Raw genomic sequence first — 27,875 nt, 5'->3', positions numbered from 1 at the left:
CAATTTAGAATCACAGATCCGTACAAGAAAGATATTTCAGAATGAAGACTATTCTATTATTGAAAATACAGTAAGTGACAAGGCCTCAAAGAGACTATCTGAAAGACAGAACTTGTCATGAGATTAAGATTTCACAATGGATTCATTGAGATGAGTTTTGATTTAAACTCTGTATACATTTCCTCTGATATATCTGAATTGATTACTTGTGATTTCGAGGACGAAATCATTTCTTAGAGGGGGAGAAATGTAAGGCTCGAGATATATTAGTCTTCATTGATGTGATATTCGGAAGATATGAGTAGGCATCACATGTAATGAGAAGCACTAAATGAGATTATGAAGTGGTGCATAAAGTCTAGACCGCACCCGCGATACGAACAAGACCGCACCCGCGGTTGATGGACAGAGAGTTGGAGATTATTTACAGAAGTGACACCGCACTCGCGGTGAAGAAGTACCGCACCCGCGGTGCATGGCCAGTGGGGTATGAAAGTTGCTACGGGAGATTGAGCTCACCCGCGGTGCTAGACAGACCGCACTCGCGGTGTTGTACCAGTAGGGTCAGCGCACCCAGGTTAAAAGACAGAGCGCACCCGCGGTCGAAGCTTTCGGAAAAGTTTATGTATATCAATACATGGAGCGCACCCGCGGCACAAAAGTGAGCGCACACACAGTGCGACGTGCAATATGAAGGTTTAGCCATTTGTTTGACATGCAATTGAGATATATATATATGTATTGATTCTCACAATTTCAGCAGAAGTAATCGTGGATTTTCCTTCAACAAATTTCTTAAAGCTTTTCATATCTTCAAATAGTGATTTTGAGATATCCGTGTATCAGAAGTCGAATCCGAACGCAGTATCGTACTCCTCTCGCTACGAGCTATACAAGGACGTAAGTTTTATTAAGTTTTGAGATGATTTGGAAACATGATATTGTTCGAATTGAATATGAATCAGATATGATGTTTCTGCTACAGTAGACATTGTATAACTGAAGTCAGATTAAAGAATAGACTGTTTATGAAATTGTTATAAATTTCAGAGTTGATTTAGTTAAGATTCTATATCAGAGTTGTGTTATTATTCAGATTATGAATTGTACTGATACTGGTTATGAATTCTGGTATTATTTCTGTGATGTTGGGATAGACGGGGTGATCGTGACTGTATTGCTATGCCGTCGAAACATCAGTAGATTGATATTGATAAGATTCAGTAATAATTTCGATTGTATCGTGATATTATTGATATGAATTAGATTGTACCTTGTTCAGATATGGATAAGATTATATACCGATTTGAGTATTGATCAGAACAGGTCTTGAATTGAGTTATATACTGATATGGTATTTATATGATTGTCATTATCATATTTGGATATGGACAAATTAGAATACAAGACTTTGTCTTCATCAGACCGAGAAGAGAAAGGTATAATTCATGTGAATTCGGGAGATACGACTCGATTCAGACTTGGTTGGAGTTTCCCTAAATCACATACTGGATTTATTATTTATATTTGATTATGATTATGTCTTGTTTATAGATTTATATTCAAGCATTGAAATAGGAGAGTCATTGGCAGACTTGCTAAACTAGACGTTCGGTGGTATCGACGCTTCGGATCAGATTCAATCCGATTGTAGACAATCGATACAGACAGGACCGAAGTCTAGGAATAAGACGTACAGTTACCCCGATTGGGAGGGTAGGTGACAGACAGTGACGTCTTATTCACACCGGGATCCCTAGAGTTAGAGTCGAGCCGAGTCAAGATATGAATTGAATTGAGTTGCATGCTTATGTTATTTTGGTTTCAGAGATTATGGAACCCATTGTTACTGCATGCTTATTTTGATTTAGTTTCATAGACTATGAAACCTATTTTTATGAATTTTATGCATGATAATATGCTTTATGATTTATATTGTGCGTATGCATGTATACATGTTTTATACTTGGATTTATTCTCATCGGAGTATCCGGCTGTTGTCTTGTTTTGTATGTGTGCATGACAAGAGGTGGGACAGGATCGGGGTCAAGAAGATGATGAGAGAAGATGAGTTAGAGTGGTGATTTCGGACTTATTGTCGACTTGGTTTACTACTTGAAATTTAGTAGTTGAACCTTAGACTAGTTTGAATAATTGTTGTACATTATTGTACTTGTATACTGAGATGTATAATAGATTGATTCCATTACCTTCCGCATTTTAAAGAAAAAAATTTTTAGACCCTGTTTATCTTAATTGATAATTAAATCCCAAAGATGATTAAGAAGATGATTAGCGTCCGGGTCCCCACATTAATAATGATTAAGAAAATGAATTAGCGTCCGGGTCCCCACAGCAGCTGGTATCAGAGCAGTAGGTTACCTTAGCTTGAGATAGAAGCTAGTGAGTGGGGTAGATTGAGTTTTCTTCCTTTCTTTTGATTGCTAGCATGTTTTATTACTGCTTTGAAATGCATGTTTACATGTTTATCTGATTTGATTGTAAACATGTATTATTGAGAATGAATCATAACCGATTCTTGATCAGCAGTAAGATGATCAGAGGAGGGCTGAAACAGGTTTGTTGTATTTGGTTACTAATCCTTTTGGTAATCAGATATACCTCCTTGAAAAATCCCAGAACAGGGAAGTGCCTCGAATAATCCGATGGATGATATCGTAACACTGAGGGAAACACTACCGAAGAGCTCTCAGTTGTTTGAATCGTCGACTCTAAAGGGCACTCAGACATCTGGTGAGTTTGAAAGTGGTGATAGTAGCACTGGGAAGAAGAAATATCATTTGAAAGTCAGAAGAAGACAGTTTAAGAAGTCTGGTAGTGGTTCCTCCAGCTCAAGTGGTTCACGACAGAGCCAGCGTTATATCGGGGTTTATTGTAGCACATGCGGAGGGAGACATCCGACCGAGCAATGCTACGGAGTATATGGTAGTTGCAACATCTGCAAACAGCCGGGACATTTTGCGAGAGTATGTCCACAGAGGTTCCCGAAGATCTCAGGGAGCAGAATCATCTGGATCAGTGGTACAGATTTGTAGACGATCACCAGTGGTTCACTTTTTCCAGCCACCATCGACTATTGCTCAGTCACAGCAGAGGCCAGGAAGAAGCCAGACTATTAGCCAGCCTTCGAGACAGCAGGCTGGAGTATCTACTTTGACTGAAGAACCGGCTCAGGAAGCACCAAATGACGTGGTTGCAGGTAACTGCTATTGTGTGATTATCCTGCTTATGTATTGATAGATACAGGTGCTTCTCATACATTTATATCTGAGCGATTTGCATTGATTCATGCATTGCCTGTTGAGTTTTTATCTGTTGTAGTATCTGTCTCTTCTCCTTTAGGGAAAGGTTTGATGTCAGTGAATGCTCTGAAACATTGTATGCTACAGTATGACGGGCATGAGATTGAGTTAGATTGTATCGTACTTGGGTTATCTGATTTTGATTGTGTTATCGGTATTGATATGCTGACCAAGTACAGAGCAACCGTTGATTGTTTCCATAAGATTGTGAGATTCAAACCTGAGATGGATGAAGAATGGAGATTTTACGGTATGAGTTCTGGATCGAGAATTCCTTTGATATCTGCTATGTCAACGACTCTATTATTACAGAGAGGAGCGGAGAGGTTCCCTGTGTATTCAGGTTATTTACTGAAATCGAGTCCATCATTGGCTGATTTGCCAGTGGTCTGTGAGTTTGCTGATGTCTTCCCAGATGAGATTCCGGGTTTGCCTCCGATTCGAGAGATGGACTTCAGCTTTGAGTTGATGCCAGGTACAGTTTCGATTTCTAGAGCTCCGTACAGAATGACACCGATTGAATTGAAAGAATTGAAAGAACAGTTGGAAGTTTACTGGCCAAGGGTTACATGAGACCGAGTGTTTCTCCTTGGGGTGCTCCAGTGTTCTTTGTCAGAAAGAAGAACGGGTCAATGAGACTTTGTATTGACTACGGGCAACTGAACAAGGCTACGGTAAAGAACAAATATCCTTTGCCTCGTATTGATGATTTATTTGATCAGTTGTAGGGTTCTTCTATATATCCAAAGATCGATCTGAGATCTGGATATCATCAGTTGAGAGTCAGCGATTCTGATATCTCGAAGACAGCGTTCATAACTAGGTATGGACATTATGCGTTTATTGTCATGCTGTTCGGTTTGACGAATGCTCCAGCTGTGTTTATGGGTCTGATGAACCGTGTATTTCAGAAGTATCTCGATGATTTTGTGATTAATTTCATTGATGATATTTTGATATATTCGAAGTATATGATTGATCATGCTGAGCATTTGAGAACTGTGAAGAGAACTCTGAGAGCTGAGAAATTATATGCCAAACTGTCGAAATGTGAATTCTGGTTGAGACAGGTGGTATTTCTGGGGCATATTATATCCGGAGACGGTATTTCTTTTGATCCTAGTAAGGTTGAAGCCGTGATCAGTTGGCCGAGACCGACATTTATATCAGAGATACGCAGTTTTATGTGTTTAGCAGAATATTATCATCGATTTATTACAGATTTCTCGAGTATTGCTAAGCCTATTATGCAATTGACTTAGGAAAAATTCTCCATTTGCTTGATCAGAAGACTGTGAGTCCAGTTTTCTTGAGTTGAAGAAGAGACTGATCAGTGCTCCGATATTGACTATCTTGTCAAGTACTGGTAATTCTGTTGGTTATTGCAATGCTTCTTACAGAGGGTTGGGTTATATTTTGATGCAGCGAGAATATGTTATTGCTTATGCCTCAAGACAACTGAAGTCACATGAGTCTCGATACCAAATTCATAATCTTGAATTGGCTGCCATCGTATTTGAACTGAAGATATGGCGATACTATCTATACGGTGAGAAGTTTGAAATCTATTCTGATCACAAGAGTTTAAAATATCTATTTTCACCATCAGAATTGAATATGAGGCAGCGAAGATGGCTTGATTTATTGAAAAATTTTGATTGTGAAATCAAATACAATCCGGGGAAATCTAATGCAGCAGCTGATGCACTGAGTCGAAAGGTATGTTCTTTCTCTTTATCGACGCTTGGTGTTTCAAATGTGATAGAAGATTGCTGTCTTTCAGGATTGATATTTGAGACAGATTGTCAACCGTTGAGACTATATACTATTCGATTCGAACCAGAGCTGATTCTGAGAATTAAAGCGGCTCAGAAAGTTGATCAGAACGTTCAGAACTCGATATCGATAGTCAGAGTAGGGCATTGATCCGAGTATCAGGTTGTGACAATGTGTTTTATGTGAACAATCGTTTTTTTATGCCAGATGTTTCAGATTTGAAACTACAGATATTGTCAGAAGCGCATAGCAGTCGATTTTATATTCGTCTTGATGGCAAAAATATGTATAATGATTTGAAAAGACAGTTTTGGTCGAAACAGATGAAAGCTGATATTGCTGAATTTGTATCCAAATGTCTGAATTGCCAACAAGTGAAAGCCGAAAGAAAGAAAATAGGAGAACTGTTACAGAGCTTATCTATTCCTGAATGGAAATGGGATAACATTTCCATGGATTTTGTAACGAAGCTACCGAGATCCTTCCGAGATTGTGATGCGATTTGGGTTGTGATTGACAGACTGACCAAATCAGCATGTTTTATTTTGTACAAGACGACGTACAGACATGACCAGATTGCAGAAATTTATGTTAGATAGGTGGTCAGATTGCATAGAGTGCCGAAGTCGATTGTTTCAGACCGTGATCCTCGGTTTACTTCGCACTTTTGGCAGAGTTTACAGCAGGCTCAAGGTACAAAGTTACATCTGAGTACCGCATGTCATCCTCAGATCGATGGACAGTCGGAGCGGACTATCTAGGTATTGGAAGATATGCTTAGAGCTGTAGTGCTTGATTTTAGCACTAGTTGGTAAGAATCTTTGCCACCTTGTTAGTTTTCGTACAACAGCAGCTATCAGACGAGTATAGACATGGCACTTTTGAAGCGTTGTACGGCAAGAAGTGCAGATCCACTCTGTATTGAGATTACGTATCCGAGATACCTGAGATTGGACCTGATATGATACGAGAGATATGACAAGAGAGTGAAGCTGATCCGTCAGGAAATGAGGACAGCTCAGAACGAAAATTATTCCACTTGTGAAAGTTCAGTGGAGTCGACATGGCATTGAAGAAGCTACCTGGGAAATTGAATCAGATATTAGACAGAGATTTCCAGAGTTGTTTAATTGATGTGAGTATTCTTATTTAGCTTCTATTCTTCATTCCTTATTGTATATGATTTATTATCTGAGTTGATTGCTTGTGATTTCGGGGAAGAAACCAGATCTTAGAGGGGGAGAAATGTAATGCCCGAGAATTTTGTTATTATAATCGGAAATGATTTGTTGATAATTGAGGTGATTATAGATTGAACGGATCAGGCCGGAAAGCCGGAAAGAAGAATGAAATTATGTGCGAGGATGAGCCCTCGCGCATATGCGCGAGGTAGGCAGAAGACCTCGCGCATATGCGCGGCATGGACCGGCGCATATGCGCGAGGATGGCAGAGAGTTGTGAAGAGCCTCGCGCATATGCGCCGAGCGAGGACGCGCATATGCGCGAGTTACCGTGATGACACGTGCCGAGACATAGTGTCTCGCGCATATGCGCCGAGGAGGGTCGCGCATATGCGCGAGACGTGCAGGACGAAGAGATGAGCCATTTGCCCTTTGACATGCAGGATATATATAAATTATGCATTTCCTTCAGATTCAGAAAGAAGGAAACGAGAGAAAGTTTTAGGAAAAGCTTTAGGACCTCAAATCATAGTTTGTGATTTACGAAAGATCCGTTTATCTGATTTTTAGTCCGACGGCAATACCGTGTTCTTATCGACGAGAACTACAACTAGACGTAAGTTTTCATATGTTCTGATATGGTTTGAAATTATGATATTGCCAGAATCAGATATGATTAATATATGGTGTTCTTTACATAGTAGACATCGTATAATCGAAGCCGGATTGGAGAACGGATACCGTACAGAATTGTTATGAATTATCAGAATTGATTTGATTGAGATTTGATATCTGATTTGTATTGTTATCGATTATGAGATGTTGGGATTGATATCTGATTGATATTGTATCGCTGAGTATGCTGAGATTATGTAGTTATGCCATTGAAACATAATTTGATTGAGTTCTGTTATATTCAGTATTGATTTGACTGGTGTATTGATATTATACTCCTCGATATTGTTATTACCAGATTGACTATGGAAAGATTTGAATTCGAGACTTCGACTTCGTCAAACCGAGAAGAGAAAGGCATAAATTAATGTGGATCCGGGATTGCACAACTCGAGTTTGATTTAACTTGAGTTTCCCAAAATCACATACTGAATTGCCATTGCCTCGATATGTTGCAATGTTTGAGATTGATATGCTTATTCTATTGATTTATAGTTAAGCATATGTTATGTGAGGAGTCATGGGCGGATATGCCTAGTCCTTGGGCTGATGTGCCTGATATTTGGCGGAGATGCCAAATTAGCAGGATATGCCAAGTCTGTGGCGGATATGCCAAGACACCGAACGTTTGGTCATATCGATGTTGCCTAGGAGTGGAGCAACTTCTATTGTCGAGATTCGATATGGACATGACCAAAGTCCGTAAATAAGAACGTACCGCCACCACGATCGGGAGAGTAGGTGGGAGATTGTTACGTTCTTATTCAGATCGGGATCCCTAGATTAGGAACGAGTCGAGTCAAAGAGTATCAGCAGAGTTTGATTTACAGTTTTATATCGGTTCATATCTTCCATATTTGATACATGTTATTAATATTTGTTTCTTGCTTTTATATCTGTTATATGATTGCATGTATACATGATTATACTGGGAATGTATTTCTCACTGGAGTTATCCGGCTGTTGTTGTGTCTGTAAGTGTGCATGATAACAGGTGTGACAGGATCAGGATCATGAAGAGGATGAGAGATTACGGTTAGCGTGGAGATCCGGGCACAGAGGTAGAATAGGATTCAGCACTTGATGTATAGTTGTTGTACCCTAGTTTGAGATAAAGAGATGTTGTACAAGACTTGTACTTTTATGTTCACATGTATATCAGATTAAATACATTACGTTTCCGCACTTGCATTTTAGAAAAAAAAAATTTATGTCCCACATTACTTAATTGTTATATTGAATCTTAATAATGTTTAAGAAAATGAATTAGCGTCCGAGTCCCCGCACCACCAATTCATAAAAAAATTTGATCTTTTCTGCAGAGAATTCATTAACTTTATCCATCAGTAGGTGTATTTGCGTCTGGATAACTAATATTTACTACAAGAGATTCTGCATACAACAACGCACGTACGACACGATTTTTGTGAAAAACAGTTGTCGTATGTTTTTAACAACAGTTTTAGCGAAAATCGTAGTATTTTGTAAGTACTTACGATGAAGCTGCTATTGATGATTTCAAAACTAATATACCTTTAAGAAGTAAGATATAAGAACATATATTAATGCACTACAATATATTATATAATTTTTGCAAAAGAAATATATCTCGTAATATATCCTGTCTTGAACGGTTGATGAGGGGTATGACTTGGTTTGTATGTGCTACTTGAGCTGTTGTGATAATGACAACAACCACTGCAACCAGAACTTCCATTGGGTGACTTCTTATGCTGAGATGACGAGGAGGAAGTCTTAGGTTTGTCTTGTTCTTTCGGATTTTCTCTTTTTTGACATCAGTCTTTCTCAGATAGGATGAATTCCGCATTAGACATCAATGCTTCAGTTTTCTTGGTCAAAGGAGGTGTAGAAAGTAGTTTGCTCAATGATAATTCATCTTCATCATCATCCCGTTGTTGTTTGTCAATGGATTGCACAATTTTCTCAACATTGGCTAAAGCGATTTAGCTCATAGGTAGATAGGTGATATGATATGACTGGGTTGGCACTTTGGCTTTCTTGGAGTCAGTATCAATCGGCTTCTCAGAGACAGATTGAATTGAAGAACCACCCACTTTCTGCTCCTTGGCATCCACTGGCTCAAACAATTTGTGATCATTTTCCCAGAATTTGACCTTCATCTACAGGGAGACTAGGTCTATATCTAGTTGATTTATCACAGCTATATCATCAAATGTGGTTGGGAAAGAAGGAACCTAATTGGATCTTTATTTGGTACAACCTGTAGTCAGATTTTGAATATTTAGAAGATCTAGGAGATAATCTCGTCGTTGAAGAGCTTCAGCTATGACCACCGTCTTTAATTTATGTAGAAAAACTTTTTCTAACAATATGTTACTCTTCAGCACATCCTTTTTCTTCAGTTTTGATGCAAAAAATCATGTCCTGAATTCCACCAATTCATAAAAAAAATTTAATCTTTTCTGCAGAGAATTCATTAACTTCATCCATCAGTAGGTGTATTCGAGTCTGGATAACTAATATTCACTACAAGAAATTCTGCATACAACAACGCACATACGACACGGTTTTTGTGAAAAACCGTTAGTCGTATGTTTTTAACAACGATTTTAGCGAAAACCGTTGTATTTTGGACGTACTTACGATGAAGCTGCTTTTGATGATTTCAAAACTAATATACCTATAAGAAGTATGATATAAGAACATATATTAATGCACTACAATATATTAAGAAATTTTAGCAAAAGAAATATATCTCCTAATATATCCTTTCTTGAACGGTTGATGAGGGGTATGACTTGGTTTGTATGTGCGCTACTTGAGTTGTTGTGATAATGATAACAACCACTACTACCAGAACATCCACTGGGTGACTTCTTATGCTGAGATGACGAGGTGGAAGTCTTAGGTTTGTCTTGTTCTTTCGGATTTACTCTTTTTTGACATCAGTCTTTCTCAGATAGGATGAATTCCGCATTAGAAATCAATGCTTCAGTTTTCTTGGTCAAATGAGGTGTAGAAAGTAGTTCGCTCAATGATAATTCATCTTCATCATCATCTTGTTGTTGTTTGTCAATGGATTGCACAACTTTCTCAACATTGGCTACAACGATCTACCTCATAGGTAGAGAGGTGATATGATATGACTGGGTTGGCACTTTGGCTTTCTTGGAGTCAGTATCAGTCAGCTTCTCAGAGACAGATTGAATTGAAGAACCACCCACTTTCTGCTCCTTGGCATCCACTGGCTCAAACAATTTGTGACCATTTTCACAGAATTTGACCTTCATCTACAAGGAGACCAGGTCTATATCTAGTTGATTTATCACAGCGATATCATCAAATGTGGTTGGGAAAGAAGGATTATAATTGGATCTTTCTTTGGTACAACCTGAAGTCAGATTTTGAATATTTAGAAGATCTAGGAGATAATCTCGTCGTTGAAGAGCTTCAGCTATGACCACAGTCTTGAATTTATGTAGAACAACTTTTTCTATAGAGCCCAGATTCAGTACACGTATAACCCATGCAGTTATTTAATTATTGAAGCATTTATTTAATTTTAAAATGATTTTTAGTGATGCGTGGTTTATAAAATTTCATTATTTTAAATTATGTATGTTTACGTAATGCACGTTAAAATATTTTCTTGAGTTTCATGTTTCAGGCGTTATTCGATGAGGGATCGAGGAAATGAGACTGGTGACGATTTTGGAAAATTTAAAATGTGATATTTTATTTTTAAGTCAAGGTTGGGGCATATTAATTAATTTAATAAGTTTCAGCATTTTTAAAGCCTAAATTATTTATTTAGGAATTGTGGAGTTTTAAAACTTTTAAAGATTTATTTCTTGTGCACCTTAGTTTTGAATTAAGGAAATTTTTTTAAGTTAGAGGTTGATTAGCATTTTTATTAGTTGTTAATTACTAATTAAGCAATTTATTTTTCTAATTAACATCCCTAATCCCCTCCCCACTACCCTAACACACGCACACACACACTCACACACACAATCACACACGTCACAAACACACACACACATACGTTCAGATTTTTATTAGTTGAGAGGAGATAAAAGCTTAGGGTTCTTGAGAGCAACAACAGCCGCCCCTTCCCTCTCCAATTTCCAGCAAGTTTTCGTGTATTTTCTTCAAAGAAAAACGAGCCACCATCGTCCCAGATCAATCCTCGCTCCATCTCTGCTTCGGTATCGCCGGTTCGGTAAACTTTAACATCATAAGGCACTTATATTCTTTTCTTTTCTGCGTCGATCATGTCATAGTATGTGTTGCGTTGCTTTTATACGTAAAATCCATGTATGATGTGTAAGGTTTGGGCAGAAACATGTTGGATCGATTTTGAAACGTTTTTTTTTATTCTAAAATTTCAAAATTTGATGTTCTTTTGAAAACTACGATTTTTAGGTCGTGATTCTGAGAAAACTTTCAACACAAAAAGTGTAAAACTTTTTGATACCTTCGATTTGATATAAAATTCAAAATATTTGGATAAAAATTGAGAGAGTTATGATCATTTTCATGGGAGTGCTCAAACTGCGTTTTCTGAAAAATTATGTTATTGATGTGTTCTTGAGTTTTATTGTTGCAGGCTTCGTTGGGGATCGATGGGTGATCGTTGCTGCATTTAGGTATATCAAGAATGATGTTGGGGTGTATGTGGGTATGTTGTTTCGTGTCTTTAGGCAATTGGTTGAGTTAGAACTCGTGGGAATTTATTTGGTGTCAAATTTCGTGTTCATGAGTTGTATTGCGTTGTAAGTTGGACGTCGTTGTTTTGGAGCGTTTGTTTGAGTTTGAATGAGTGTTCTAGCACCCTAGGACGGGTCTCGAGGTGTCGATTTATGGTCGGGATGATAGAGTTAGGAGAAAAAAGCTTTGAATACACGATTTCTGTTGGTTTACTTTTACCGAGCCTACACGGACCCCTCGACGGACCCTGGCACAGGGTCTGTGCCCTTGTTTCCTCCTTAGTGTCAGTAAACCGAGCCTAGACGGACCCTTCCACGGACACTGACACGTGGTCCGTGCCTTTGTTTTCTTGGAAGTGTCAAATTTGCGAGCCTACACGGACCCATAGACGGACCCTAGCACGGGGTCCGTGTCCTTACTTCTTTTCGAGCATTTCTTTTGCGAACCTACATGGACCCGGGCATGGGGTCCGTGTACTTCATATTTTGGAAAAAAAAAATTAGACTTCACATCAGGTTTTGTTTTGGGGTTCAGGATAATGGTTTGTACGTTGATTAAAAGAGGTCAATTCCCGAGGGAACTAGAATGTCATAAGTTACTTATTCACTTCGGTGGTGAGCTTGAGTACCTAAGTCTATGTTATGCAAGTTAAGTATTTCAAAATAATGTTAGTTGTGCAGCAGCGGCCCCAAGCGAGATCCAACGAATCCCTCAACGCCAAGTATGTATGTTCGACGTGCAAAAGAAAATATTTCAAGTTTTTGAGGTATGCTAAATGTCTCGTTACTAAATTTATGAATGGATTTGAAAGTCGATGAACATGGCCGAGGACCTCTCCACCCCGTTAAAGCATGAATGGGTTTAGATCAGGATTGGAAAGCGTTAAAGCATGAACGGGGACCAATCCACCCATTAAAGCATGAACGGGGATCTCATGCATGTGGCAGTGGATTCGTCCCTTTCAGCCCAGTACTATGGGTCACTCACTTTGAAACATGCCTCTACATAAAATGATGAAGTTACGTATGTTCAAACATGTTCAAGTATGCAAGCACGTTTAAGAAAAGTTTTATATTTATGGCGCGTCTATGTATGTACGTATGTAAGTTCAAGTTTAAGCGCAAGTTCAAGTTCATGTATGTACGCTCTATTTTAAGTTGCATGTGGTTTTATTATGTATTACTCATTACTTTCAGTTTATACGTGTTGAGTCTTTAGACTCACTAGACTTGATCAAAGCAGGTGAGAATGATTTCAAGGAGACTAGGGGTGGGGACCAAGGAGCTGGCTTGGACTGAGCAGGGGGCTAGACCCGAGGACCGCCCAAGTTTTTAAGTTTTTATGAAATGTCAAATACTCTGATTTCACGCTACTGGTTATTAGATTTCAAACAAATACTTGTGTAAAACTTTATTTTTAGATCTTTTGTTGCAAACAATTTTGGGACGTACGGCTACGTTATCAAATTTGAATGTGATTACTCTTTTAAAAAAATTTTTAAATTTTTCCGCAAATTTTAAGTAGTAAAAGTACGGTACGTTACAGTTGGTATCTGAGCGGTGTTCCTGTAAAGGGTTATTCCTACTGCCAGTCGCAAGAAGCTCACGAAGTCTCACCTCAAGTCTGTAAGTTTTAAGGTTTCAAATTTATGTTATGTAGTAAGCATTTATTTCTGATTTCAGCATGTCCATGTTTTAAATTCAATTCACGTGCATCTTATATTATTGGTATCATGTTCATGCATGTGGGGCTTACATGTTGGGTAAATTCTGGAACAGTCTGCCTCCTAGAGGTTTGATTAATCGGGAAGCAAGGGATGAGGATAGAGAGACTCGAGAGGAGGGGAGATACGCTCCTCCTTCTCCACCGCCAGATATGCAGGCACAGATGCTTGCAGGTATGACGCAGTTCTTCGCACAGTTTGCGGGGAACCAGGCTGCGACAAATACAAAAGCGAGGCCCAGACCAGAGGCAGTATACGAGAGATTCAGGCTGATGACCAAAGGAATTTTCGGGTACTACTGACCCGATGATAGCTGAGGGATGGATTAAATCCATCGAGGTGATTTTTGCCTTTATGGAGCTGCAAGATGCAGATAGGGTCAGGTGTGCCACATTTCTACTGACCGGGGACGCCAGACTGTGGTGGGAGATCGCGTCCGTAGCAGTGAATTTGCAGACCCTTTCTTGGGATGACTTTAAGGAGATATTCTACTCCAAATACTTTACCGAGGAAGTACGATCCAGACTGACCAGAGAACTTATGACCCTGCGACAGGGAGACGGTAGTGTTGCAGAGTTTGTCAGGAAGTTTGAGAGGGGGTGTCACTTTGTGCCTCTGATAGCTAATGATGCCAAGAGTAAGTTGAGGCATTTTATGGATGGGTTGCGGCCGGTCTTGCGTTGTGACGTCCGAGTTACTGGTCCTACTCCCTACATGGTTGCCGTGTCAAGAGCTTTGGCGACAGAGCGGGATCATAGGAATATTGAGGCTGACAGGCAGGGCAAGAGGCCCTATCAGGCTCCACAGCAGCAGCAACAACGACCTCAATTTAAGAGGCCATTCCAGGGGCAGCCAAGGAAGAAGCCATATCAGGGACCGCCAAAGGGCAAGGGTCCTATTCAACAGTAGAAGGCACCTCAGAGGCCTGGTAATTTCCCAGTGTGTCCTAAATGCAACCGCCAGCACCCGGTACAGTGCCTATGGGGATCAGGAAAATGTTTTAAATGTGGAGCCAGAGACCACATGTTAAAGGGCTGCCCTCAGTGGACGCAGCCGACACAAGGGAGGGTTTTTGCCATGCTCGCTCAGGAGGCGAACCCAGACACGACATTGTTGACTTGTAATTTATGTAATTCAGTACAATATTCAATATTTGCCTTGCATGTTTGTTCTCGATTTGGGATTATTAGGGTGCCAGTAATATTTTTGAGTCACTTGGGATATTAATTCCTACGATGCTTGAGGTTAATGTATAATTTTAGGGATATAAGTTTTGTGTTGTGCTAACGTATCTCAGAAAATATTTTTATAAAGAGTGTATCCACGAAGGCCCTGATAGACTCAGGAGCCACTCACTCCTTTATCTCAGAATCGTTCGCTAGTCATCTAGACGTCAAGTCTATTGGACTCGACGTGAATTATTCAGTAACAATCCCATCAGGGGAAGAGTTGTCAGCTACTAGTGTGGTCAGAGATATTGATCTTGAATTGCAGGGCCACCTAGTATATGCCGACCTGATAGTGTTGCCGATGCCAGAATTTGATATCATTTTGGGTATGGACTGGCTGACGAAGAATCGAGTCCTGGTAGATTTTCAGAAAAGGTTAGTATTGGTTAGACCGTTGGGTATGGAGCAATTTCTTTTCGAACCAGCCAGATGGAGAAGTTTTCCTCGCATGATCTCTTGCATGCAGGCACGGAAGCTTATTTCCAAGGGGTGTCAGGCTTTCTTGGCTAGTATCATTTCAACACCTGACATACCCACTCCGTCATTATCAGATGTGCCAGTAGTCGGAGACTTTCCAGACGTCTTTCCTGATGACGTAAGAGGTCTTCCACCAGAGAGAGAGGTGGAGTTTGCAATCGATCTTATGCCAGGCACTGTGCCAATCTCCAAGGCACCGTACCGTTTAGCTCCAGCTGAGATGCTTGAACTCAAACACTAGATTAAGGAGCTCCTTGACACGGAATTTATCTGCCCTAGTTTCTCACCGTGGGGCGCACCAGTATTTTCGTAAAGAAGAAAGATGGGAGTATGAGACTGTGCATCGATTATTGGGAGCTGAACAAGGCAACGATCAAGAATAAATACCCACTTCCAAGGATCGAGGACTTGTTCGATCAGTTGCAGGGAGCCACAGTGTTCTCCAAGATAGACCTTCGATCAGGGTATGATCAGCTGAAGGTGAAAGAGGCAGATATTCACAAGACGACCTTCAGAACCAGATATGGGCATTACGAGTTCTCAGTGATGCCGTTTGGACTGACGAATGCTCCAGCGATTTTCATGGACCTCATGAACCGAGTATTTCAGCCTTACCTTGATCAGTTCGTCATAGTATTTATTGAGGAAATTCTAATTTACTCGAAGAGCCATGAGGAGCATAGTCAGCATTTGAGGACAGTTTTGCAGGTTTTGTAGAGTTGCAAGTTATTTGCGTAGTTCAGTAAGTGTGAATTCTGGTTGGAGAAGGTAGCCATTTTGGGTCACATAGTGTCAAGCAGTGGTATTGAGGTGGATCCAGCGAAGGTGGCAGCCGTTAAGGAATGGGTTGAGCCGATATATGCTTCAGATATCCGCAGTTTTCTGGGTTTAGCCGGTTACTACCGTAAGTTTATTGAGGGATTTTCGTCAATAGCAGTGCCACTCACCTCATTGACAAAGAAGAATGCTAAGTTTGTGTGGAGTGGCGAGTGCCAGAAGAGCTTCGATACTTTGAAGCAAGCTCTTATTTCAGCGCCAGTGTTAGCCATGCCATTAGGGCAAGGAGATTTTGTGTTATACACTGATGCATCTAAGCTCGGGTTAGGCGTAGTGTTGATGCAGCATGGTCGGGTTATAGCTTACGCTTCCAGGCAGTTGAAGGTGCATGAGAAGAACTACCCAACTCATGATCTTGAATTAGCCGCCGTCGTCTTTGCATTGAAGATTTGGAGACACTACTTGTACGGCGAGAAATGCCAGATATTTACCAATCAAAAGAGTCTCAAGTATTTCTTCATGTAGAAAGAACTGAATATGAGACAGAGACGGTGGTTGGAGTTGGTAAAAGACCACGATTGTGAAATTAGCTACCATCCGGGAAAAGCTAATGTTGTGGCAGATGCCTTGAGCCGTAAAGTTTCAGTCGTAGCACAGTTGTCAGTACAGAGATCCCTTCAGTCAAAGATTCAGAGATTTGGATTAGAGGTTTATCGCAAGGACAGAGCTCCTAACCTGTCTAATCTGACAGTCCAGTCTTCCTTGATAGACCGTATCCGTGCAGGTCAGCCTTAAGATAAGCAGTTGCAGAAATGGAGGCTGAAAGATGAAGCCAAGGGCAGTGTATTCTACGCAGTATCAGATGGTATTGTGAGGTACAGAGGTAGAATGTGGGTGCCTAGTGTTGATTCGATCATAGAGGATATTCTGACAGAGGCACACACATCTCCATATTCTATTCATCCGGGAGGTATCAAAATGTACAAGGATCTGCAGATTTTGTATTGGTGGCCAGGGATAAAGCGAGGCATCCGTCGGTTTATGTCTGAATGCCTCACTTGTCAACAAGTGAAGGCAGAGCATCAGAGGCCAGCACGGATGCTTAAGCCACTCCCTATCCCCGAGTGCAAATGGGAGAATATTACCATGGACTTCGTGGTTGGTTTGCCAAATTCAGTCAGAGGTTTTAATGCCATTTGGGTCATAGTGGATCGACTCACTAAGTCAACGCACTTCTTGCCAGTAAAGACAACTTTCTCCATGACGCAGTATGCGGAACTATATATCAGGAAGATAGTTCGATTGCACGGGATCCCAGTTTCTATTATGTCCGACAGGGACCCGAGGTTTACATCGTCCTTTTGGAAGAGTTTGCATGCAGCCATGGGGACAAAGTTGCTAATCAGTACAACTTTTCACCCGCAGACAGATGGCAAGTCTGAGCGAGTGATCTAGATTTTGGAGGATTTATTGCGAGCATTTATGATCGATTTCCAGGGGACTTGGGAATCGAAGATACCTCTAGTGGAGTTTACCTACAACAACAGTTTTTAAGCATCTATAGGTATGGCCCCCTACGAGGCATAGTATGGGAGAAAGTGCAGATCGCCGATTCATTGGGATAAAGTCGGAGAGAGAGCAGAACTTGGTCTAGAGATAGTTCAGCAGACTGCAGATGTGGTGGTCAAGATTCGAGACAGAATGAAGACCGCCCAGAGTCGCCAAAAGAGCTATGCCGATAAGAGGAGAAGAGATCTAGAGTTTGCAGTGGGAGATCACGTTTTTGTGAAGATAGCACCTATGAAGGGTGTTATGAGATTTGGGAAAAGAGGCAAGCTGAGTCCGAGGTTTATTGGACCATTTGAGGTTCTGGACAGAGTTGGGACACTAGCTTATCGTGTTGCCCTTCCGCCGAATCTGGCCGGGGTACACAATGTGTCCCATGTCTCAATGCTGAGAAAGTATCTAGCTAATCCATCGCATGTTTTGAGCTACGAGCCGTTGCAGTTGGCTTCATACCTATCATATGAGGAAAGACCCACTCAAATCCTAGACAAGCAGGAGCGCAGACTTCGGAACAAGGTGACCAATGTTGGTCAATGTCCGGTGGCTGAATCAATCAGTAGAGGAAGCCACTCGGGAAACCGAGTCAGATATGAGGAACTGCTACTCAGAACTGTTTTGTAAGATTTAATTTCGAGGACGAAATTTACATAAATGGGGGAGGAACTGTAGAGCCTAGATTCAGTACACGTATAACCCATGCAATTATTTAATTATTGAAGCATTTATTAAATTTTAAAATGATTTTTAGTGATGCGTGATTTATTAAATTTCATTATTTTAAATTTTGTATGTTTATGTGATGCACGTTAAAATGTTTTCTTGAGTTTCATGTTTCAGGCGATTATTCTATGCGGGATCGAGGAAAGGAAACCGGTGACGATTTTGGCAAATTTAAAATGTGGTATTTTATTTTTAAATCAAGTTTGGGGCATATTAATTAATTTAATAAGTTTCAGCATTTTTAAAGCCTAAATTATTTATTTGGGAATTGTGGAGTTTTAAAACTTTTAAAGATTTATTTCTTGTGCACCTTAGTTTTGAATTAAGGGATTTTGTTAAAGTTAGAGGTGGATTAGCATTTTTATTAGTTGTTAATTACTAATTAAGCAATTTATTTTCCTAATTAACATCTATAATCCCCTCCCCACTACCCTAACACACGCACACATACACTCACACACAATCACACACGAAAAAAACACACACACATACGTTCAGATTTTTATTAGTTGAGAGGAGAGAAAAGCTTAGGGTTCTTGAGAGCAACAACAGCCGCCCCTTCCCTCTCCAATTTCAAGCAAGTTTTCGTGTATTTTCTTCAAAGAAAATCGAGCCACCATCGTCCCGGATCAATCCTCGCGCCATCTCCGCTTCGGTATCGCCGGTTCGGTAAACTTTAACATCATAAGGCACGTATATTCTTTTCTTTTCTGCGTCGATCATGTCATAGTATGTGTTGCGTTGTTTTTATGCGTAAAATCCATGTATGATGTGCAAGGTTTGGGCAGAAACATGTTGGATCGAATTGTAACGTTTATTTTTATTCTAAAATTTCGAAATTTGCTGTTTTTTAAAATCTGCGATTTTTAGGTCGTGATTCTGAGAAAACTTTCAACACAAAAATTGTAGAACTTTTTGATACCTTCGATTTGATATAAAATTCAAAATATTTGGATAAAAATTGAGAGAGTTATGATCATTTTCGTGGGACTGCTCAAACTGCGTTTTCTGAAAAATTATGTTATTGATGTGTTCTTGAGTTTTATTGTTGCAGGCTTCGTTGGGGATTGATGAGTGATCGTTGCTGCATTTTGGTATATCGAGAATGATGTTGGGGTGTATGTGGGTATGTTGTTTCGTGTCTTTAGGCAATTGGTTGACTTAGAACTAGTAGGAATTGATTTGGTGTCAAATTTCGTGTTCATGAGTTGTATTGCGTTGTAAGTTGGACGTCATTGTTTTGGAGCATTTGTTTGAGTTTGAACGAGTGCTCTAGCACCTTAGGACGGGTCTCGAGGTGTCGATTTAAGGTCGGGATGATAGAGTTAGGAGAAATAATCTTTGAATACACGATTTTCCGTTGGTTTACTTTTACCGAGCATACACGAACCCCTCGACGGACCCTAGCATGGGGTCTGTGCCCTTGTTTTCTCCTTTGTATCAGTAAACCGAGCCTAGACAGACCTTTCCACGGACCCTGATACGAGGTCCGTGCCTTTGTTTCCTTGGAAGTGTCAAATTTGCGAGCCTACACGTACTCCTAGACGGACCCTAGCACGGGGTCCGTGTCCTTACTTCTTTTCGAGCATTTCTTTTGCGAACCTACACGAACCTATACACGGACCCGGGCACGGGGTCCATGTACTTCACATTTTGGAAAAAAAAACTTAGACTTCACATCAGGTTTTGTTTTGGGGTTCAGGATAATGGTTTGTACGTTGATTAAAAGAGGTCAAGTCCCGAGGGAACTAGAATGTCATAAGCTACTTATTCACTTCGGTGGTGAGCTTGAGTACCAAAGTCTAAGTTATGCAAGTTAAGTATTTCAAACTAATTTATTTGTGCAGCAGCGGCCCCAAGCGAGATCCAACGAATCCCTCAACGCCAAGTAAGTATGTTCGACGTGCAAAAGAAAATATTTCAAGTTTTTGAGGTATGCTAAATGTCTCGTGACCAACTTTATGAATGGGTTTGGAAGTCGGTGAACGTGGCCGAGGACCTCTCCACCCCGTTAAAGCATGAACTGGTTTAGATCAGGATTGGAAAGCGTTAAAGCATGAACGGGGACCAGTCCACCCGTTAAAGCATGAACGGGGATATCATGTATGTGGCAGTGGATTCGTCCCGGTCAGCCCAATACTGTGGTTTAGTCTGATCAGGCGTATTATGTATGGGTCACTCGCTTTAAAACATGCCTCTACGCACAATGATGAAGTTATGTATGTTCAAGCATGTTCAAGTATGCAAGCACGTTTAAGAAAAGTTTTATGTTTATGGCACGTCTATGTTTGTACGTATGTAAGTTCAAGTTTAAGCGCAAGTTCAAGTTCATGTATCTACGCTCTATTTTAAGTTGCATGTGGTTTTATTATGTATTACTCGTTACTTTCAGTTTATACGTGTTGAGTCTTTAGACTCACTAGACTTGATCGATGCAGGTGAGGTTGATTTCGAGGAAACTAGGGGTGGGGACCAAGGAACTGGCTTGGATTGAGCAGGGGGCTAGACCCGAGGACCGCCCAAGTTTTTAAGTTTTTATGAAATGTCAAATACTCTTATTTCACGCTACTGTTTATGAGATTTCAAACAAATACGTGTGTCAAAATTTATTTTTAGATCTTTTGTTGCAACCAATTTTGGGACGTACGGTTACGTTATCGAATTTGAATGTGATTACTCTTTTAAGAAAATTTTTAATGTTTCCGCAAATTTTAAGTAGTAAAAGTACGGTACGTTAGATTTTCTAACACTATGTAACTCTTCATGTAACGTACCGTACTTTTAACTACTTAAAATTTGCGGGAAAACTAAAAATTTTCTTAAAATAAATCGTGAACCTTCAAAATTCGAGAAACCAACTGCTCATCTCAACCAAGTTGCAATCAAAGATCTCAAAAAGTTTGCCAAAAGTACTTGTTTAAAATCTCATAATCAGTAACATAAATCAGAGTATTTTGAACATTTCATAAACTCTTAAAAACTGGGCGGTCCTCGGGTCTAGCCTCCTGCTCAGTCCAAGCCAGCTCCTTGGTCCCCACCTCTAGTCTCCTCAAATGCATCTTCACCTGCATCGATCAAATCTAGTGAGTCTAAAGACTCAACACATATAAACTTGAAGTAACGAGTACTAAATAATAAGATCACATGCAGCTTTAAAATAGAACGTACATACTAGAACTTGAACTTGCATTAATAAACTTGAACATACTTACATACATACATAGACGTGCTATAACATGAAACTTTTATTAAACGTACTTGCATACTTGTACATACTTGAACATACTTAAACTTCGTCATTTTTTGTAGAGGCATGTTTCAAAGTAAGTGACCCATAACATAAATCGCCTGATCAGACTAAACCACAGTACTGGGCTGACAGGGAAAAATCCACTATCACATACATGAGATCCCCAATCATTTTTAACGGGTGGATTGGTCCCCGTTCATGCTTTAACTCTTTCCAATCCTGATCTAAACCCGTTTATGATTTAACGGGGTTGATTGGTCCCTGGTCATGCTTTACCGCTTTCGCATCCCATACATAAATTGGTCACAAGACATTTAGCATACCTCAAAAAATTAAAATATTTTCTTTGCACGTCAAACATACTTACTTGGCGTTGAGGGATTCATTGGATCTCGCTTGGGGACACTGCTGCACATATTAACATGATTACAAGCACTTAAATTTCATAACTTAGACGTAGGTACTCGTGCTCACCACCGAAGTACAAAAATAGCTTATGACATTCTAGATCACTCGGGACTTGACCTCGTTAAATAATCGTACTAACCCATGACATCGAACCCCGAACAATCTCTAAAATGATGTGCGAACATTTCCCAAAAATAAAGACATGAACTCACTATTAAACTTGAAAAGAAGAAAGAACCAAACATTTTCACAGATGGGGCCGCGCTCGGGCGGTAAAACTTTACCGCTCGAGCGCCAGGTATTCTGGAGATTACCCTCGGACTGAGAGAAAGGCGCTCAGGCAGTAAAATATTACCGCTCGATCACCGATTCTTCTGAACTCCGCAACTCAGAAACTTATACTCTCCAATTTCGATTACACATACAGTGAACAACGCCTCGAGACTCATCCTAGGACGCTATGGCACTGACTCGACTCCACAAAACTTCCCAAACAACGATGCACACCAAACAAGCAACAAATCCGTAAACTCAAATTTTGACACCAATTGATTCCTACGATTTCTAATGCAACCAATAACTATCGACACGAAACGAAGCATCAAAACTCATCTCAAACTCATACTCCATATACCTAAACACAGCAGCGATCACCCGACGGTTCCCAACGAAGCCTGCAACAAATAAACCTCAAGAACACATCAATAGCATAATTTTCAGAAAACGCAGTTTGAGCAGTCCCACGAAAATCACCGTAACTCACTCAATTTTTATCCAAATACTCGAATTTTTTAACAAATCGTAGGTATCAAAAAGTTATACGATTTTCATGTTGAAAGTTTTCTCAAAATCGCGACCGAAAAATTTCAGTTTTTAAAAGTGTAAAAACGAGATTTTCAGATCCAGAAACGTTCAAAATACGATCTAAACAATTTCCGCTCAAACTTTACACATCACACATGTATTTTTACACATAAAAACAACGCAACACATACTATGACATGATCGACGCAGGAAAAATAGAATATACGTGCCTTATGATGTTAAAGTTTACCGAACCGACGATACCGAAGCGGAGATGGCGCGAGGATTGATCCGAGACGAACGTGGCGCTAAAATCCTTGAAGAAAACACACGAAAATTTGCTGGAAGATGAAGAGGGAAGGTGGCGGCTGCAAGGACTCTTAGAACCCTAGGTTTCTTTCCAAAAAAATAGAATGAAATGTGTATGTGTGTGTTGTGTGAAAAAGCATGTATATGTGTGTGTTAGTGTGTGCGTGCGTGAGTTTAGAAATAATTAAGGGATGATTTTTGCTTAATTATACCATTTACATGCTAATCAATATACTAATTAAAAATGTTAACTCAATTAACAAATTAATTAAAATATTATCCCTACTAATCTTTAAATAAAATCCCTAATTAAAATAAAGAGCACAAGCACTAAATCTTTAAAGGTTTTAAAATCTTAAAATCACCTAATTAATAAATTAAGTTTTTAAAAATTTACTAAAACTAAATAAATTATATAAAATGCCACATCCTTAACTTAAAATAAAATACCATATTAAAATTTTGCCAAAAGTCGTCACTTGTCTTCTCCTCGATCCCGTCTCAAATAATCATCTGAAATATGAAACTCGAAAAACATTTAACATGCATCACATAAACATCATTAATTTAAAATAATGCATTTAAATAAATCATGCTTGGCTAAAATTCATTTTTAAATTAAAATAAATGATTAAAAAAATAAATAAATGCATGGGTTTTACGTGTACTGAAATTGGGTTTTACGTGTACTGAAATTGGGTTGTACAGTTCTTCCCCCATTTATATAAATTTCGTCCTCGAAATTAAATCTTACCAAATAACTCTGGGTAGCGGATTCTCACATCTGCCTCGGTCTCCCAAGTGGCTTCCTCCACTGCTTGATTGAGCCACCGGACTTTGACCAACTTGGTCACCTTGTTCCGAAGTCTGCGGTCCTGTCTGTCTAGGATTTGGACGGGTCTTTCCTCATATGACAGGTCTGGAGCAAGCTGTAACGGTTCATAGCTCAACACATGCAAAGGATTTGCCAGGTACTTTCTCAGCATCGAGACATGGAACACATTGTGTACCCCGGCCAGATTCGACGGGAGGGCAACACGATAAGCTAGTGTCCCAACTCTGTCAAGAATCTCGAACGGTCCAATAAACCTCGGACTCAGCTTGCCTCTTTTTCAAAATCTCATAACACCCTCCATGGGTGCTATCTTTATAAAAACGTGATCACCTACGGCTGTAATGCCCGAGTTTTTATACAGTGTTAAATTACGATTATTGATTTTTAATCGAGATAATTACGAAAGGGCTAACCGAGACACGGAATGAGATCGCGTGTGAAAATTGATGTGCGAGGACAGTAGCATCGGCGCACATGCGCGACCGGATGCGCGCACATGCGCCAAACAGGCAGAAGACCTCGCGCATCTGCGCGGAAGATGTCGCGCATATGCGCGAAGCCCATGCGAGGAAATCCAGAGAGTCTCGCGCATATGCGCGGAGATGAGTCGCGCATATGCGTGAAGCGATGTGCATGTTATGCGTGGAGACCGAGTGTCTCGCGCATATGCGCCGATTGGGGTCGCGCATATGCGCGAGATGTGTGCTACAAACATTGAGCCACTCGTCCTTGTGAATGTTACTTGTATATATATATATATACAGTAATCCTTAAAGCTTCAGAGGAAAGAAAGGAAATGAGAGCTTCCGGGGGAATTACGTTCAATTCGATTTGCGATCAATCCGTCTGTCCAAATTTGAATCCGATTACGGCACCGTGTTCCTAGCAACGACAGCTACAACAGGACGTAAGTTTTGTTACGTTTTGTTAAGATTTGAAATTATGCTATGTCCAGAATCAGATACGATTCATATATAGTGTTCTTGACATAGTAGACATCATAGAATCGAAGTCAGATTAAGAAACAGATTAATTATGGAATTGTTATGAATTTCAAAGTTAAATTGACTGAGATGTGATGTCAGATTCGTACAGTGGTTGATTGTAAATGATTGGAATTGGTATAGACTGATATAGTATTATCAGTATCGCAAGATTGTACTGTTGTACCGTCAGAATTTGATAAGACGGGGATGTTTTGATTTGAATAGAATATTGATACAGTATATTGATATTGTCATTGCCAGATTGAACATTAACAGGCTTTGAGTCGAGACTTCGATTGTAACAGAGCGACAGCAAGAAAGGTATAAATAAATGTTGATTCGGGATTGCACAACTCGAGTTAAATTTGACTTGAGTTTACCAAAATCACATACTTTATTTTATTGCATTGATATTTGCAGATTATCAGATTGATATGTTTAGTCTATTGAATTATAGCAGAGCCAGAGTTTGAGTCTAGGGCAGATCAGCCTAGCTAGGGCAGAACCGCCGAGTCTTTATCAGAACCGCGAAGACTCTAGACTTACGGTGTATCGATGAGCTTAGATGTAGATCGACGTCTATTGTAGACATTCGATACAGCATACCAAAGTCTAAATTAGATCGGGATCCCTAGGTTATAAATAAGTTGAGATAAGATAATAAGTCATTGACTTAAATACAGATTCGTATTGGTTCATGTAGTCAGATTGGATACATGTTTTAATGACTGTTTATGCTTTTATATATGTTTTATATGATTGCATTGATACATTGTTTATACTGGGATATTTATATCTCACCGGAGTTATCCGGCTGTTGTCTTGTCTGTATGTGTGCATGGCAACAGGTGGGACAGGTTCAGGGTCACAGAGGTGAAGAAAGATCGAGTTAGAGTGGAGACTACGGACTTGGACTAGAGTTAGGGTTTAAATACTTGTTATATAGTTGTTAAACTTTAGTTGAGACTGATAGTATATAGTGCAAGATTTGTACTTTTAATACTGACGTGTATGTTAAGATGTATGCCATTACGTTCCGCATTAAAAAAAAAATTTCGACCCTGTTTATTGTAATTAATTAAATTAGTCCCAATGACGATTAATAAGATGATTAGCGTCCGGGTCCCCACAACAGGTGGTATAAGAGCGATAGATTATTTAGATTGAGATAGAAGAGGCTAGTGAGCGGGGTAGATTGAGATTTCTTTCCTGCTTTTGAATGCTAGCATGTCTTACTGCTTTAATACATTTTACTTGCTTATCTGATTTGATATAGTAATATGTTTAATTGAGAATGGATCAGCACCGATTCTAGATCAGCAGTAAGATGATCAGAGGAGGACTGAAGTTGGTTGTTGTATTTGAGTTACTAATTCTGTTGATAATCAGATATGCCTCCCAGACGAATCCCAGAACAGGGTAGTACATCAAATCCTCCAATGGATGTAACACCGACTCCAATGGAAACGTTACTGAAAAGATTTCAGTCATTTCACCCGCAAACTTTGAAAGGAACAGAGAACGCTGTGGAGTGCGAGAGTTGGCTTGACGATATTGAAATGCTTTTTGACTCATTGGAGTATACAGATGAGAGGCGAGTTCGATTAATTGGACACCAGTTACACGATGTTGCTAAGGACTGGTGGATTACTAGAAAGAGAGCCATGGAGCATAGAGGTACGACTATTACCTGGAATATATTTAGAACTGAATTTTATCAATGATTCTTTCCAGTGTCGTATCGAAAGGACAAGGGGGCGGAATTTGCCAATCTCAAGCAGGGGCAGATGAACATAGAAGAATACGTGTCCAAATTCTCCACCTTGTTGAAATTTGCTCCACATGTGGCTGACAGCGAGGAAGCTACTGCTGACCAGTTCATCAATGGCTTGAACCCCGATATTTTCACATTGGTGAACACAGGGCGACCAAATAACTTTACTGACGCCCTGAACAGAGCTAAAGGAGCAGAAGCCGGTCTGATGAGACAGAAAGGGGCTTCATTTGTGCCTCCAGCACTGAGACCACAGCAACCACCTCCCAGATTCGAGGGTGGCAGCAGCAGTGGAGGGAAGAAAGAATTTTTGAAAGCCAGAGGAAAGAAATTTAAGAAATCTGGCAGCAGTTCTTCTAGCTCCGGTGGTTCCAGACAGAGCCAGAGTTACACTGGAGTTTATTGTAAGACTTGTGGAGGAAGACATGCGACTGAGCAATGCCAGGGAGTGACTGGTAGTTGCAACATCTGTAAACAGCCAGGACACTTTGCTAAAGTGTGTCCACAGAGAGGGTCCCAAAGATCTCAGGGAGCCGAGTCATCGGGATTAGTAGCACAGACTGAGAGACGATCAGCTGCCGTTCATACATTCCAGCCAGCGCCAGCTCAGTCACAGCAGAGGCCAAGAGGTAGCCAGATTGTTAGCCAGCCTCCTAGACAGCAGGCCAGAGTATTCACTTTGACCGAGGAGCAGGCCCAGGAAGCACCAGATGACGTTGTGGCAGGTAACTGTTCTTTATGTGGTTACCCTGCTTATGTATTGATTGATACCGGTGCTTCACATACTTTTATTTCCGAACAATTTGCATTAAATCATGCATTGCCTGTAGAGTCTTTAGCTACTGTAGTGTCAGTCTCTTCTCCTTTAGGGACAGGTTTGATATCCGTAAATTCTGTAAAACATTGTGTACTACAGTATGACGGGCATGAGATTGAATTAGATTGCATCGTACTTGGGTTGTCAGATTTTGATTGTATTATCGGTATTGATATGCTGACCAAGTACAGAGCTACAATTGATTGTTTCCACAAGATAGTGAGATTCAGACCAGATATGACGGAAGAGTGGAAATTTTACGGTAAGGGTTCTAGATCGAGAATTCCTTTAATATCCGTATTATCTATGACTCGATTATTACAGAAAGGAGCAGAGGGATTCCTTGTCTATTCAATAGATGTACTGAAGTCGAGTCCATCATTGGCAGATCTGCCAGTAGTACGTGAGTTTGCTGACGTTTTTCCAGATGAGATCCCGGGATTACCTCCAGTTAGAGAGATAGACTTCAGCATTGAATTGATGCCAGGTACAGTTCCGATTTCCAGAGCCCCGTACAGAATGGCACCAATTGAATTGAAAGAATTAAAAGATC

General features: G+C 40.1%; 1 pseudogene; it reads right to left on the bottom strand.

Moving 5' to 3' along the window:
- Positions 1–9,882: 9,882 nt before the first annotated feature.
- The window catches only part of LOC142556918 (uncharacterized), a 78,413-nt pseudogene continuing 60,420 nt past the window's right edge, over positions 9,883–27,875 (bottom strand).

This window comes from Primulina tabacum, chromosome 9, assembly GCF_025594145.1.
Source record: "Primulina tabacum isolate GXHZ01 chromosome 9, ASM2559414v2, whole genome shotgun sequence".
NCBI lineage: Eukaryota > Viridiplantae > Streptophyta > Magnoliopsida > Lamiales > Gesneriaceae > Primulina > Primulina tabacum.
This window is presented reverse-complemented; position numbering and strand designations above follow the sequence as displayed.